The sequence below is a fragment of the Cebus imitator genome, unplaced genomic scaffold, assembly GCF_001604975.1.
Source record: "Cebus imitator isolate Cc_AM_T3 unplaced genomic scaffold, Cebus_imitator-1.0 Scaffold535, whole genome shotgun sequence".
NCBI lineage: Eukaryota > Metazoa > Chordata > Mammalia > Primates > Cebidae > Cebus > Cebus imitator.
This window is the reverse complement of record NW_016107850.1, coordinates 1,128,100-1,141,345: the sequence shown is the minus strand read 5'-3', so window position 1 is coordinate 1,141,345 and position 13,246 is coordinate 1,128,100. Positions and strand designations below refer to the sequence as shown.

Sequence of the window (13,246 nt, the reverse complement as noted above, 5' to 3'; positions counted from 1 at the left end):
CTTCTCTCTGTCTGTACTTCGTTGTCGTCGGAGTCGTCGAGATCGTCGTGGCGCTCGTGTGATGGCCTTCGTCCGTTTAGAGTAGTGTAGTTAGTTAGGGGCCAACGAAGAAGAAAGAAGAAGCGATTAGTGCAGAGATGCTGGAGGTGGTCAGTTACTAAGCTAGAGTAAGATAGTGGAGCGAGAAAAGCCAAACCTAGCCGGGGGGGGCGCACGGTCGCCCAAAGGAGGTCGACTTGCCGGCGCTTCCCATCGCGCCGAGCTCCCTCCGTTCCTCTCCCTCCGCCGAGTCGCGAGGTTGCGGCGCGCAGCGCAGCGCAGCGCACCGACTGCCGCGGGCTCCGCTGGGCGATTGCAGCCGAGTCCGTTTCTCGTCTAGCTGCCGCCGCGGCGACCGCTGTCTCATCTTCCTCCCGGACGCTAGTGGTAAGTTGGAGCCCCGGGCGGCGTTGCTAGCCGAGACCCTAAAGATTTAGGCGGGGGATGGGGTGAGGAGCGGGGATAGGTCCCGGATGGCTGCAGCCTGCAGGACCGCACTGGCCCTGGTGGAGGTTGGGGGGAGGGACTCTGAACGCGCAAATCGCGTGGAGACTTGAGTCTCTGGAAGAAGAGGGGCGCTTAGGTTCCACCGAAGGAGCACTGAAGTCTTGAAGGGGATTGGGAGCGGGGGCTCGAGATGAAGGCGCTGGGCGGAGGCGGGGGTCTAGAGAACCTGGCGCGTGGGAAGCCGAGACAGAAACGGAAGGCGGGGGTGGGGTGACAAGAAGTGAGGAGGGGGAGGAGAGAAAGGAGGGAAACTGAACGCAATGTCGCTGAGTAGAGGGTCGGGCTGCGGAAGGTGCAACTGAGTTGGAGGACCGACTACAATGTTAAGAAATTCGACTGCAGGGAAGTGGGAGGGGGCGCAAGGTTTGGGACAGTGCGGACAGAGGGGGAACCAAGGATCCTTTATTATGTTCTCGTTGAAAACCGACCCTAATTTTTCGGAGGGTCTCAGAGAACATCCGAAACTCTGGGGAGATACACACTGCGGATCTGAGTCTCGGTCTAATAACAGCTGTTAGCTGAATTTGAACAGCGCTGCTGATGGTCACCTAAGCTTAAGAGGAGAGGATAAGGGCATCCAGTCAACCTTTTATTATTATTATTATTAACGTATCTAAGTCATTTGGTTACAGTTTTATATTTTGAAAAGGATTGCGGAAAAGTCTGCCGCGCTGCCTCATATTCCTGTCCCTTTACTCAGTTTTACCTGACAAGCATTCTTTACAGCGTACCTCGGAATTGCTAAACATGAGAACAGGTTGCCGTTCCTGATGTCACATAAAGTTCGTCATTGCAAAACGTGTCTGTGTGTCTGTTTCTTTTCTGCTCCATGCCCTTTGCCTTTTGCTTCCTGTTGGGTAGTATGTGACCTAAGGTGACAGACACTTGCATTGTGTTTGAGAACCTTGTATTTTAAGCGACAGCGTTCCCCGACTCAAAATTCAGATAGGGACATTCGGCAGTTAAAAGATATCTAATTTTGTCGGGAATCACTGCTAGTACCGCGCAGCTTCTTCATTAATATTTACCAGTACATGTCCCATCCAAGGAAGCTCCTGACTGCTGAGCCACTAAGTGCATATGCCCCTTAACCACATACCTTTTAGGCAGGCTAACCAAGGGACGCTCATATACAGTTGAGCTAAGATGATTGGGGGGGGATGGGTGTGGGGAGAGAAAATGTTGCGCAGTGAGTAACCTCTGAGCTCCCCAGATTGCAGACAATTGCGACCTCACACACACAGTAATGATAAAAGACATCTGGGTTCTACAGTTTAATTTTTTCATGAAGAAGTTTACATATATATCAGCCATTCTGACAATCAAAATATAAGTGCAATAGAAACAAGGTGTTACTGTGTAGTTGGCTACATATGTGTAGACAAATCACAAAGGCCAACTGACATGTCCCACAGAAAATGATATATACCGCGATCATTGCATCTCTTCTGCACTACTTAACTCGTACTGAATATTGTCTTTTCTGAAGAGTATTATTTCCTTAGCACCTGGTTGTTTTGGAATAATCTACAATCACCCTCCACCCATTCCACCCCACAGGTGGGGGGAAATAAATAATTTTGTCCGTATTTTGGGGAGGTAGTTTATACAATATTTAATTATAGTTTTCGTTCCCTAAATAAATTCTTCTGATCCTCCTGGGGAGGGAAGAAAGTATTTGTTTCATAAACATGATTTCTTTCCTAATAGCATCTATCATCTACAACAACAAGCCCAACGCAAGTCCTGAAATTCGGAAGGTGGATAAGGTTTGTGATTGCAACGTCAAGGTAGGATTTGGGGTGCTTTAGCAACAATAACAGTGTTTTTCTATCTGCATTATATAGAGAGGGTTATTAACCCTTTCTATGCTTTCTTGAGGGGTTTATCTCCATCTAGAGGTGGCATGGATGACAGTGATGACTTTTTCAGATAATGTAACAGGCTTTTGTGCAATATGAATTCATTGGAAGCGAGGTGAGAACTGATATTTCTGAGAACCTCCTGGATGCCATACGTGGATCCAGGACTATTACATATGTATATTACATCATATAGTCTTCATAGCAAGTCTATGAATGATTAAGATATTATTATCCTCCATTTTTTTGGTGCCATTAGATTTTTCCCCTCAATTTCTCAAGGTATTCTCAAAAATTAATTTAAGGCAAGAGAATAAGAAATATTTATTTATGTTTCCAAGGCTACTTGGGAAGAGCATATTTATTTCTGTAGCAATAAAAGTAAAATTTAAAAGCCTAGCATTCTAATGGATTAGCCCAACATTATAATTGAGTAAACCTCAATAATTTTACTGTTCCATGTATTTCCTTTAAGGAAACATTATCCCTCTCCAGCTAAGGAAAACACAAAAATTAAAACAAAATTTGGAGGAGAGATTATCAGTAACCAACTTTAAATATCCTCAGCTGTTCTTATTAAATTGTTTAAGGTTTGAGATTGAAGGAGGCTGCAGTTTGCTGAGCCCACTGGAAGATAATTAATTCCCACATTCTAATGGCTCCTGAAGCTCCGGACTATTTGGTCAGTATTATTAAAAAGCATCTTACCACCTCACCTTCATAGCAATGAAATACCTCACAAAAGGACGATGTATATGCACTGAAATTATTTTAGTAAAGCATCTGATATGGCTTAGTGTTGTCTAGTGGAAGAACTGATAAATCATGTCACTCTAGCTGACTGGGTAGCCATAAGCAAACTAGGAAAACTTCATCATAAATTAAAGTTAATAATATATTATTGTAATGTTTTATGTCAATATCACATAAAACCCCACCTGATTGTTGTGAAACAGATGGGTATTAAGCACTTTGAAAACTTTAAAGTATTTCACTAAGCAACATTTATTATTTATTTGTTAGCATTCTAGGCTACCTATGTTATTTTATCTACGTATTTTACTGTTGAACCTCAAAAAGAAATCACCAATCAACAGCCTAATGTGTGTTCAAGTCATGGATTTCTTCAACACTACCATTCTTCAAGACATTTTAAGAAGGCTTTTTCATATACTGAGAACATTGGGGCAAAACAGTCTAGTCATCTCCATTCTAGACAAATAACATTGAATCCAACCAAGTGGTTAAGTTGCATCATCATTTGGCAAGTCACTAGCAGATTTAGTACTAATGCTCACCTACAACAACTCTTTGCGAATCACTTCTGACATTTTAATGCTCAAATGACATAGTGAAAGCAGGATTTCAAATAAGATGTACATAAGATGGAATTTTAATTCTGTTTTTGTCTCCCTCTACCCGGCATCTCTACTTCAACCTTGATATTCATTCCGCCTCTTAGCTGTGGCTAAGACTGTGCCATCTGCTGTTTCCTAAAATACTTGCTTATCACAGCATTGTTCATATAGCTGGTATTTGATACAGTCAACCTTGTTAATTATAGTTAACCTTATTCATACATGACCACTTACATGGTCTAATTTGATAGGCACTTGAAAGGAATTCTCTAAATGCCTGGTCCCTAAACTGTAGGCTTCATGGTTTTCCATATAACTTGAAATTCTACATTCAGGAATTTTCCTCTTTAATCTTAGTCATTGTCTCCTTTAAATACAAGTACACCCTTTGGCAACATATTGTTATTATTACCTATTAAGAACTATGCATAAATTTTTTGAAAGCTATTAGAAAGCTTTAGTATTGCATTGTCCAGTGCAACAGCCACCAGTCATATATGGGTATTTAAATTCAAAGTTGAATTAGCATTAATGGCAGGGTGTGGGGGTGAGCTCAATGTAAAAATATAAAGTGAAAACTGAACACCACTGAAACCAAAGACAATGTCAACTAATGTCTACACAAGGGTAGCAATGAATGAACTGGCTAAGGTTTCCTTTATTTTTTCATAAAACGTAATACATTTTTTAAAGTCATCAGTAAATGCCTCTGAATAAATGTCACAGTTCTCAAATCTTTTGCAAGTGTATTTTAAACATATGTATCTCTCATTTTATCTCAGGAGTCAAGATTCACTGAATCCTCTTCAAGTATAGCTTCCTGTAATCAAAGTAGTAAGACTTGGCCAAGTTAGCAAGTCTTCATAAGACAGGTATAAAAGATGGTAACAATGGCCAGTATTTATTGACATTTACCATGCACTACACAGTTCTAAGAGGTTTACAGGTATATACTCATATAAGCTTCATGACTACCCCATGAGAAGGTACTACTACTACCCAGTTTGCAGTTAGGGAAACTGAGGCATACAAAGAAGTTAATCTGCTCAAACCGAATGAACAAAGCCAAGCTTGAAACCAGGTAGTTTTATTCGAGAGGCCGTGCTGTTAAACAACAAACTATTGTCTCTGTTTAGAAATTGGCTAATTTTTCTTTCATGCTGTAACAACTAGTCTTTGAACAGAACAAATCTGCATGTGGATGTGAGGATATTAATGGACAATGTCCATTAGTCCTCGATATGCAGCTTGGCAAGGCAATGAGATAGACATGCAACATTTCATGTGGAGATTCAGCTACCAATAAAGAAGTAAAGCAAATGAGAAAGTGCTGTTAATGCTGAGAGACTGAGGGACAAGAAGCTGAGTGAAGCTCAGGGGAGTTACAGAGATAATACTAAGACAGAAATGAAGTCAGGGAAATAATGCTATTGTATGTAGAGATGACTGGACAGGCAGATGTTACTACTGTGAGTTGGACTCACAGGTTTCTACTACACGTAACACCACAACAAAGGCCATTCATATTTGGTCTTTTACATAAGACTGCCTACTTGAAATTCAAGCAGTAAAATAGAAGCCCTGGAGGTCTAAGACTGAGTGTTAGAAGGATCATTAAAAATCATTTATCTCTTTCTGTGCTGATAGCACTCCCACAAACATGGTGAACACTCCTAAAACTCACAAGACTTTCTTTAAAAAGTGTGGCTAGCACCAACCCCACAAAGTGAAAAAGTACAAGAGGGGCAAAGATTCCCTGTATGCCCAGGGAAAGCAGTGTTATGACAGGAAGCACAGTGAATATGGTGGGTAAACTAACCAGATTTTTCGGATAAAGGCTAAAACTACAAAGAAGATTGTGCTAAGGCTTTAGTGCGCTGAGCCCAGCTGTAGATCTAAAAGAATGCTGCTATTAAAAGATGCAAGCCTTTTGAACTGGGAATAGATAAGACAAGAAAGGTCTACGTGATCCAGTTCTAAGTGTCATCTTTTGTTTTATTATAAAGACAATAAAATCTTGAGTTTGTGTTAAAAGAATTATGATGTATCAGAAGGTTTCAAGTGTTGTCTTATCCCATTTGCCATGTATTTCCTTTTCATACTAGATTCAGGAAAAGCAATTTGATAACTATGACTTGGAAAATAAGTGCTATTAAAAGGAAGTGCCAGGTTTTTTTAGTTTACTGATCTGAGCCCAGGCAGAAAAATCATATCAGAGTACAATACTTAAACTTATTTCAGGGTAGAAAGACCAAACTTGGGAAAATTGTAACTGTGCTTACAGTCTTTTTTAAAGTAGATTTTTAAAAATCCAAAACCAAACCAATTACTTCCATTTGTTACTTCCGTTTTAAAATGATAAAAAAAAAAAAAGAACAAGATCTGTAATTCGAAATTGCTTGAAAGATTGGAGAAGTTCAATACTGTTGTATATAGCTTACTGTTCCAAACATATCTATATTCTATCTGATCTTCAAGGTCTGTTTCAAGCCCCACCTCTTGCATGAAGCTTTTGTTGACTAGCCCACATATATAATAAATGCCTTGCCCATAGTAGGTAATGAATTAACATATCTTGATTGGTTGTATTGCCACTTTTAGGAACCTATGTTCCAATAGTAAAAGTAAAGGTGAAAGAAGGTGAAGAAAGAGCTAAAATAGAATTTTTAGCACATCTGCACAATAATGTTCAAGAATTCAAGGCATCTAACAGAATAGCAGTTTTCCCTGAAATTATTTTAGGTAATTTCTCTGAACATATTTTAGGGCAATAAAAATATTATAATTCTTCTTAAATTAGTTTAGCTAAAGCTTAGCCCTAACACACAGTTTTATTTTCCGTTTCACAGTGAAATACATCATTATATATACATATATGAGAGAGAGACCATTTCATTGACAACATGCATCACTATAGAATTCTCTTTTTATTAGCAAACTGAGTTCTGTACCCATTTTGTGGTATGGGTTGATGGCTCAGAAAGAAGCATAAGTTTTCTTTTTAAAATAACAATTCCTGAGAGGGGGAGGGGAAGAAAAATAAAACAATTCCTAAATGCCTTTGTAGCAAATAAACTTGTAAAAAACAACTTTATTTTCTCACTTTTTATAATGTTAAAGGAAATCAGACATTAGTATTAATGAATTGTTTTGAGTGATCACATCATGAGTCTATTAGTTTTCTTTTTAATCTTATATTAAACAGTTAATTTAATGCTTTGTGGCTTGTAAGCAGATTGCTCTAGAATTTTTAGTTAGTCAATGACTCCCAGAGGTCTAATAGGCCCATATCTTTATTTTAAAATGTAATGTTAGTCTAAAATAGATTCAGAAAGATGTTGATTACTTCATTCTTGAAGGAAGTAAAACAAGGAAGATCTGGTGTCTCTCCAACAAATATTTTTTGAACCCGCATTTTGAAAAAGCAGAAATGAGCTGATTTCTCGATAGATTTATTTATTTAGTCATTTCATCATGCCTCTGTATCTATTTTTAAAATCACTATGTAAATGGAAAAGAACTTGTATGGTAGAATTATAAGCCCAAATGACTCTTCATTGATACAATGACTTGCTCTCCAAAATGCTATTTAAATTAGCAAGGGCAGATTCTTTAGTTTGGAATATTATTAACCACTTCTCATTGAATAACTGTCTGTGTCAAGTTTCCCTGCTTCTATTGCCAAACCACAGCCAATTTCCTAAATTTCATGTAAGTATACCTATAAAATTCACTGCCCATATTTATCTTCCAAACTAGTGAAATGTAAGATGAAAATGAATAAAGAAAAGCCTGTAAGAATTATGGAATTTCAGCAATAGCTTAATTGAAATTCAGCAAGGGAATTTCAGTTGAGGGCTTAATGTACATTTAACACTTTGTTGGATGCTAGTGAGGTAATAAACATCTTCCACAATACTTCCCTAAAGAAACAAATAAGTACTGTTAGACAGTAAAGGCAATCCAATGTAATAATACAGTTTTGCAATTTATGGTACAGGCAACATTGATTTCTCTTTCCTACTCTCTCACTCAGGATGAATGAAGAAAAAGTGGTCCAGTTATTTGTTTAACTTGGGCCCCAGTTTCCACAACTCCAAAATGAGAGCCTTATGCTAGATAATCTTTTTGTAAGGATCCCTCAAACTAACCTCTCAGTTATAAACAGATACAGAATACAGAAACCACTGAGGTTAAATCACTTGCTTCCCTAAGTTTACAAATATAGAGTCACGAATTGTGTAATATATAGAAAATGGGGAAGAGAATATGGAGAAAACTCCCACAAGTAAAATAAAATTTTATTTTATTTATTTCACCACCACTTTAATGGTGAAAACCACAATTACTTTTGCACCAACCTACTTCAGAATTTAAAAGTGAAAAGCATTCAAATGCTGAGAAGATAGTACATTGCTATAAAGTAATTTGACTTATTTAACCATAGAATTGTACTTTACCATGAGTAAATGCCATTTTCAGAAGAGCAGCCAAATTTGTACAAACGTGGATATTCTGAGTCTCTTGATTGAGAATAAAACAAGATCAAATAAAAGTTCATTTTTTTCTGTAGTATGATACAGAGTGCATTTATCACAACACTTATAGTGTAAGAAATTATTAAAAAAAAAAAAAAAAACCTCTATCCCTTCTCCCAGATTTCTTTGATTTCTCATGACAATTGAAATAATACTTGTCCTTCCTACCTTGTATTCATTCGTGGATCACTTTTCTTCATTATTTCCCATTTCAGTCCATTAATGTAGCTTCAGAATTATTTCTGAAAGATGTTGTTCAAATGGACTAACTTTAAATTCCATTGTGATTATAGACTCTTAAGGTTAGCACTTGAAAGCTCACTTCAGACAACTCCCTATCCCATGTTTGAACTCTGCACATCTCCCACTCTCATTACAATGGCACCAAATAATGCTGCCCAACTCCTGGGCAGAGCATACATAGGGCTAAAAGTTGCCAGCTACCAAAGTAGCTGCCAAATATCAAGATGAAACCAAGGGACTATTAGGCGGGTTAGGAAGTAACAAGCTTCAGCTAATGGGGCACACTGGGAAATGACTGCAGACAAATTCAGAGAAAGATGTACTGTTTGATTGGAGGGGGTGAGGAAGAATATCATGCAGACTATAAAGCCAAGAAGCAATGCTTAAAATGCAAATGTGTTATAATTTTTTGTGTGCAGTGTAAAAAGACTACTGACCATATTTAAAAAATCACCTAGGTTACACTCACATGTGTAAGAACACCAGAATTTCCATTTTAAATTTTAGGAAAATAGACATAACTGTTTGCACCTCTTATGGGGCACTTAGCACATTGTATTACATTGTTTTTTTCCTTGGATATGGAGTCTTGCTATGTTGTCAAGGCTGACCTTGAACTTCTGGGCTCAAGCTAGCCTACTGCCTCAGCCCCTGAGTAGCTGGGACTACAAGCGTTAAGCCACCACACCCGGTTTCTATTGCATTTTATTTTTGTTATTTGGTTTTTAACTTTTACTTTAGAGCCAGGCCTGGTGTTAAAGGTTTAAGATACATCATCTTACTTTTAAATTTGATTCTGATCTTTCCTATTGGATTATAAATTCACATAGAACAAAGATTACAATTTATTCATGTTTATCCTCCCCAACTACCATTTGCATATATCATTACACTTTGTGGTTTCTCTCAATATATATTTGCTGAATAATTAATATACAAAAAGACACAAGCACTGTGGGAAAGGTATTTATAGTACAAATTTAGAGTTATATGATCTAAGTTCTAGTTTTTTACAAGCCTCTATGTCTTCATCCATTAAAAGAGAAAAGCAGACTGGATGGTTACTGAGATCATTTCAAAGGCTACAAACTTATGAAAATACTAACAGTTTCTGGTTCTGAATATCCACTTCAAAGAATAATAATATTCTGATAGTTGATTTTATAACCCAGAAGATTAGTGGTTGTGACTCTTCAACTACATAAGAAATTCTTATAAAATCTCAAGTCAATATTCACTCTGGGTCTTGAACTTTCCATTCACTCCAGTGCCCTACATTTGAAATGATTCATGTCTTAAAGATTACTGAGAGAGTGCAAATGTCTCTTCTTTTTGTCTTTTATTATTTAAAGTAAATTTAAGATATCTTTGGCTATCAATAATAAACAATCATTTTAGGTGATTTATAATAAATTAAATGTGCAGCTACAAACTCTACACAAAAGAAGTTATTTAACTATGTGATAGGACAGTAACATTCTGCTGCCTTTTCAGAAACCATTATGCTATATCTTATAGTTAATCTAGTATATAAAAAATGAACTTCCTTAGGACACAGAAATGTTATTAAAAACAATTATCATTTTTTTTTAAATAGGGTTTCTAGAAGATTTCTAGACATCTTGAATGGTAAATCATACCATAATAGATATTTTACTTTTGGGGGCAATAAAGATGGGTGTAAAACAGTTTTCCATATTAAAATGTTTAATAAATGTATACAAATTGAAAAAGAAGTAAAGGTTAAATGGATCAAAATGCTTTGGCAAAAGGCGTTTTGACGTGAAAGCAATTCATAAATGTAAACAATTCTAGTTATTTGTATTGTCAACCTTTGGACATAGATAATTACTTATAGTAAAGAATGTTGGAAATATTTATGTTTTCCAGTTAAAAACTTTTCATTATTTTAATATCTGTAGCTGTATAGGCTTCAGAAAGAGAGATTACAAATAGCATATAGAGAACTCCAAATTTCTTGATCTTACTACAGATTCACTAATGCAGGTACTTTTTTTGAGATTCATCCTAATATCTATTTTACATTCTCTTTTAACTCTTTCTATATTTTTTATCATGTATTTTTTAAATTTTCATTATTTCCTATTGTAGATTTTCTCAGCCTAAGAGCAATTCTTATATTTTCTCTCCTGTTTTTTCCTCCCTCATTTTTATCTTATTTTCTAACAAAGGCAACATATAGCTAAATGTGTTTAATACTACAATCACAAAATATCCTTATTATTAATATATCCACTTATTACTCCATAATACAACATTTTTTGTAGAGATTTTAGAATTTGTATATATTTTTCTCATATACCCCTTCATTTGATTTTCAACATAACTTCCAGTTAGTTAGGTCCAGTATTACTACTTGGATTAAACAAATGAAAAAACGAAGGATAAGACAGGTTAAATTACTTTTGTAAAGTCACACAGTTAATTCTACGGCCCAATTCAAACAAACCTACAAGTTCTTATTCAAAATTCCATTCCTTTTATTTTTTTGAGACAGGGTCTCACTCTGTCCTCAGGCTGGAGTGCAGTCATACAGTCATAGGTCACTGCAACCCCAACCTGCTGGGCTCAAGCCATTCTCTCACCTCAGCCCCTCAAGTAGCTGGAACTACAGGTGTGTGCCACCATACCATGCCCAACTTTTTTTTTTTTTGTAGAGATGGGAGTCGTGTTATGTTGCCCAGGCTGGTCTTGCACTCCTAGACTCAAACAATCATCCTGCCTCTGCCTCCCAAAGCACTGGGATTGCAAGCATGAACCACCATGCTCGGCCTCAAAATTTCATTCTATTTCCCGTACTCTCCCCTCTCGTCACGTCGTAGATACTTAGTTCCAGAGAACTTTAGATGCTCAGAAATAAATGATACAATTAGGAAGTTAGATATAGATGTGTGTGTGTATATTTTTGTATATATGTGGAGAGAGTCATGTTACTCTGAGTTGTTTAAAAAGCATGATAAATGCTTGGTTTTCTACAAAGAAGCAGACATTCATTTGCATGTGGTCAAGATTTAAACAAACATAGACTGACTAGTGAACAATATGACAGATTAAAACATAAAACGAAAATCCAAATCGTTTTCCGTAGAATGTATTAGAAGGCTAGCTATCTGGTTGCCCTTTAGCCAAACAAGATTTCTTCAAAGTAAATCAAGCCCTGATTGAGTTTTGCCTCAAATTTTTCAAAAGAGTGCTTCAACTTATTACGAGTTCTCCTTTACTTTTATGACTATTAGCCCTATCCCTTTCACGCTTCCTGTGATAGGCCAGAGCCCAGATAACAGAGGGTACCTTCTGCATTTAAAAAAATTATTTTTCAATACTTGTATTTAAAGCAAACGTTTCTACCTTACCCACACACAAGGCATTTTTTTTTTTTTTTAATTGAGATACAGTCTCGTTCTGTCACCAGGCTGGAGTGCAGTGGCCTGATCTTGGTTCACAGCAACCTTCAACTCCTTGGGTTCAAGCGATTCTCCTGCCTCAGCCTCCCAAGTAGCTGGGATTACAGGCATGCACCACCATGCCCAGCTAATTTTTATATTTTTAGTAGAGATGGGGTTTCACCATGTTGACCACAATGGTCTTCATCTCCTGACCTCATGATCTGCCTGCCTCAGCCTCCCAAAGTGTTGGGATTACAGGCGTGAGCCATCACACCTAGCCAACATATTTTTTAAAAACAGAAGTGCTGATAAACAATTTAATATCGTATACCCTAGATTTAAACATTTAAAATATACTGTGCATGTGGATAAGGTAGCAATGTTTGCTTTAAATACAAGTATTGGAAAAACAATTTTTAGGAGAAAATTTTAATTAGTATAAAAATTGACAAAATACTTGAATATTTTTGTCCCAAAGTTAGCTTTCAGTGGGGAATTTTAAATGGGAGTTCATTAATATCTTGTTGAATATCAATAATGTGAATGCTGAGTTTATGGTTTAGCTTCATGATTAGAAATTATCTTATTCCTTTATTATATTTTTAGGTTAAATCAAATACAGGCTCTTACTTTATAAAGGGTTTCAAAGGAAACAAATTCTGGACAAACATTCATCTAGAGGCCTTTAATTATATTTCATATGATCATTTTGCCCCTGTACTCGAACCTTTCTTTTTTGAGGAGTATTCAATTTCCTCTACTTGTATTCAGCACTCCTTTGAGTCTTTGGGGGTGAGGCAGGAAGCAGAAAAAATAAGTTTTTTATAGCTTGTTCATGACTTTTATCAGTGTTCCATTTTGATTTCCAATTACTTTCCCCTGGAAAAATACCGAGATACCTTACGACTATCTTTCATGAATCTAAAGCTGTACCATATATGTTGCTATAAGATAATTTCAAAAGAATTATTCAAACTTTTGTCCTCAGTCAGGTCTTAACTTGTGGTACTCTAGCCTGCTCTTGATCTGAGTAATCTTGTAGATTTCTATCATGTCATCATCATTTAAGTATATTTTTTGGGCCAGGCACAGTGGCTCATGCCTATAATCCCAGAACTTTGGGAAGCCGAGGTGGGGGGGATCACTTGAGGCCAGGAGTTCGAGACCAGTCTGGCCAACATGGCGAAACCCCATCTCAATTAAAAATACAAAAATTAGCTGGACGTGGTAGTGTGTGGCTGTAATCCCAGATACATCCTAGATACTCGAGAGACTGAGGCAGGAGGATCGCT

The 13,246-nt window shown here is 37.0% G+C and overlaps 1 protein-coding gene across 1 annotated transcript in view; it reads left to right on the top strand.

Moving 5' to 3' along the window:
• The first annotated feature begins 337 nt into the window (after nt 1-337).
• Nucleotides 338-13,246, top strand: part of HTR2C (5-hydroxytryptamine receptor 2C) — a 287,010-nt gene continuing 274,101 nt past the window's right edge. The window contains exon 1 of the mRNA XM_017514709.2: nt 338-426. The gene's annotated coding sequence lies outside the window, so the exon portion shown is untranslated. The remainder of the gene's footprint in view (nt 427-13,246) is intronic.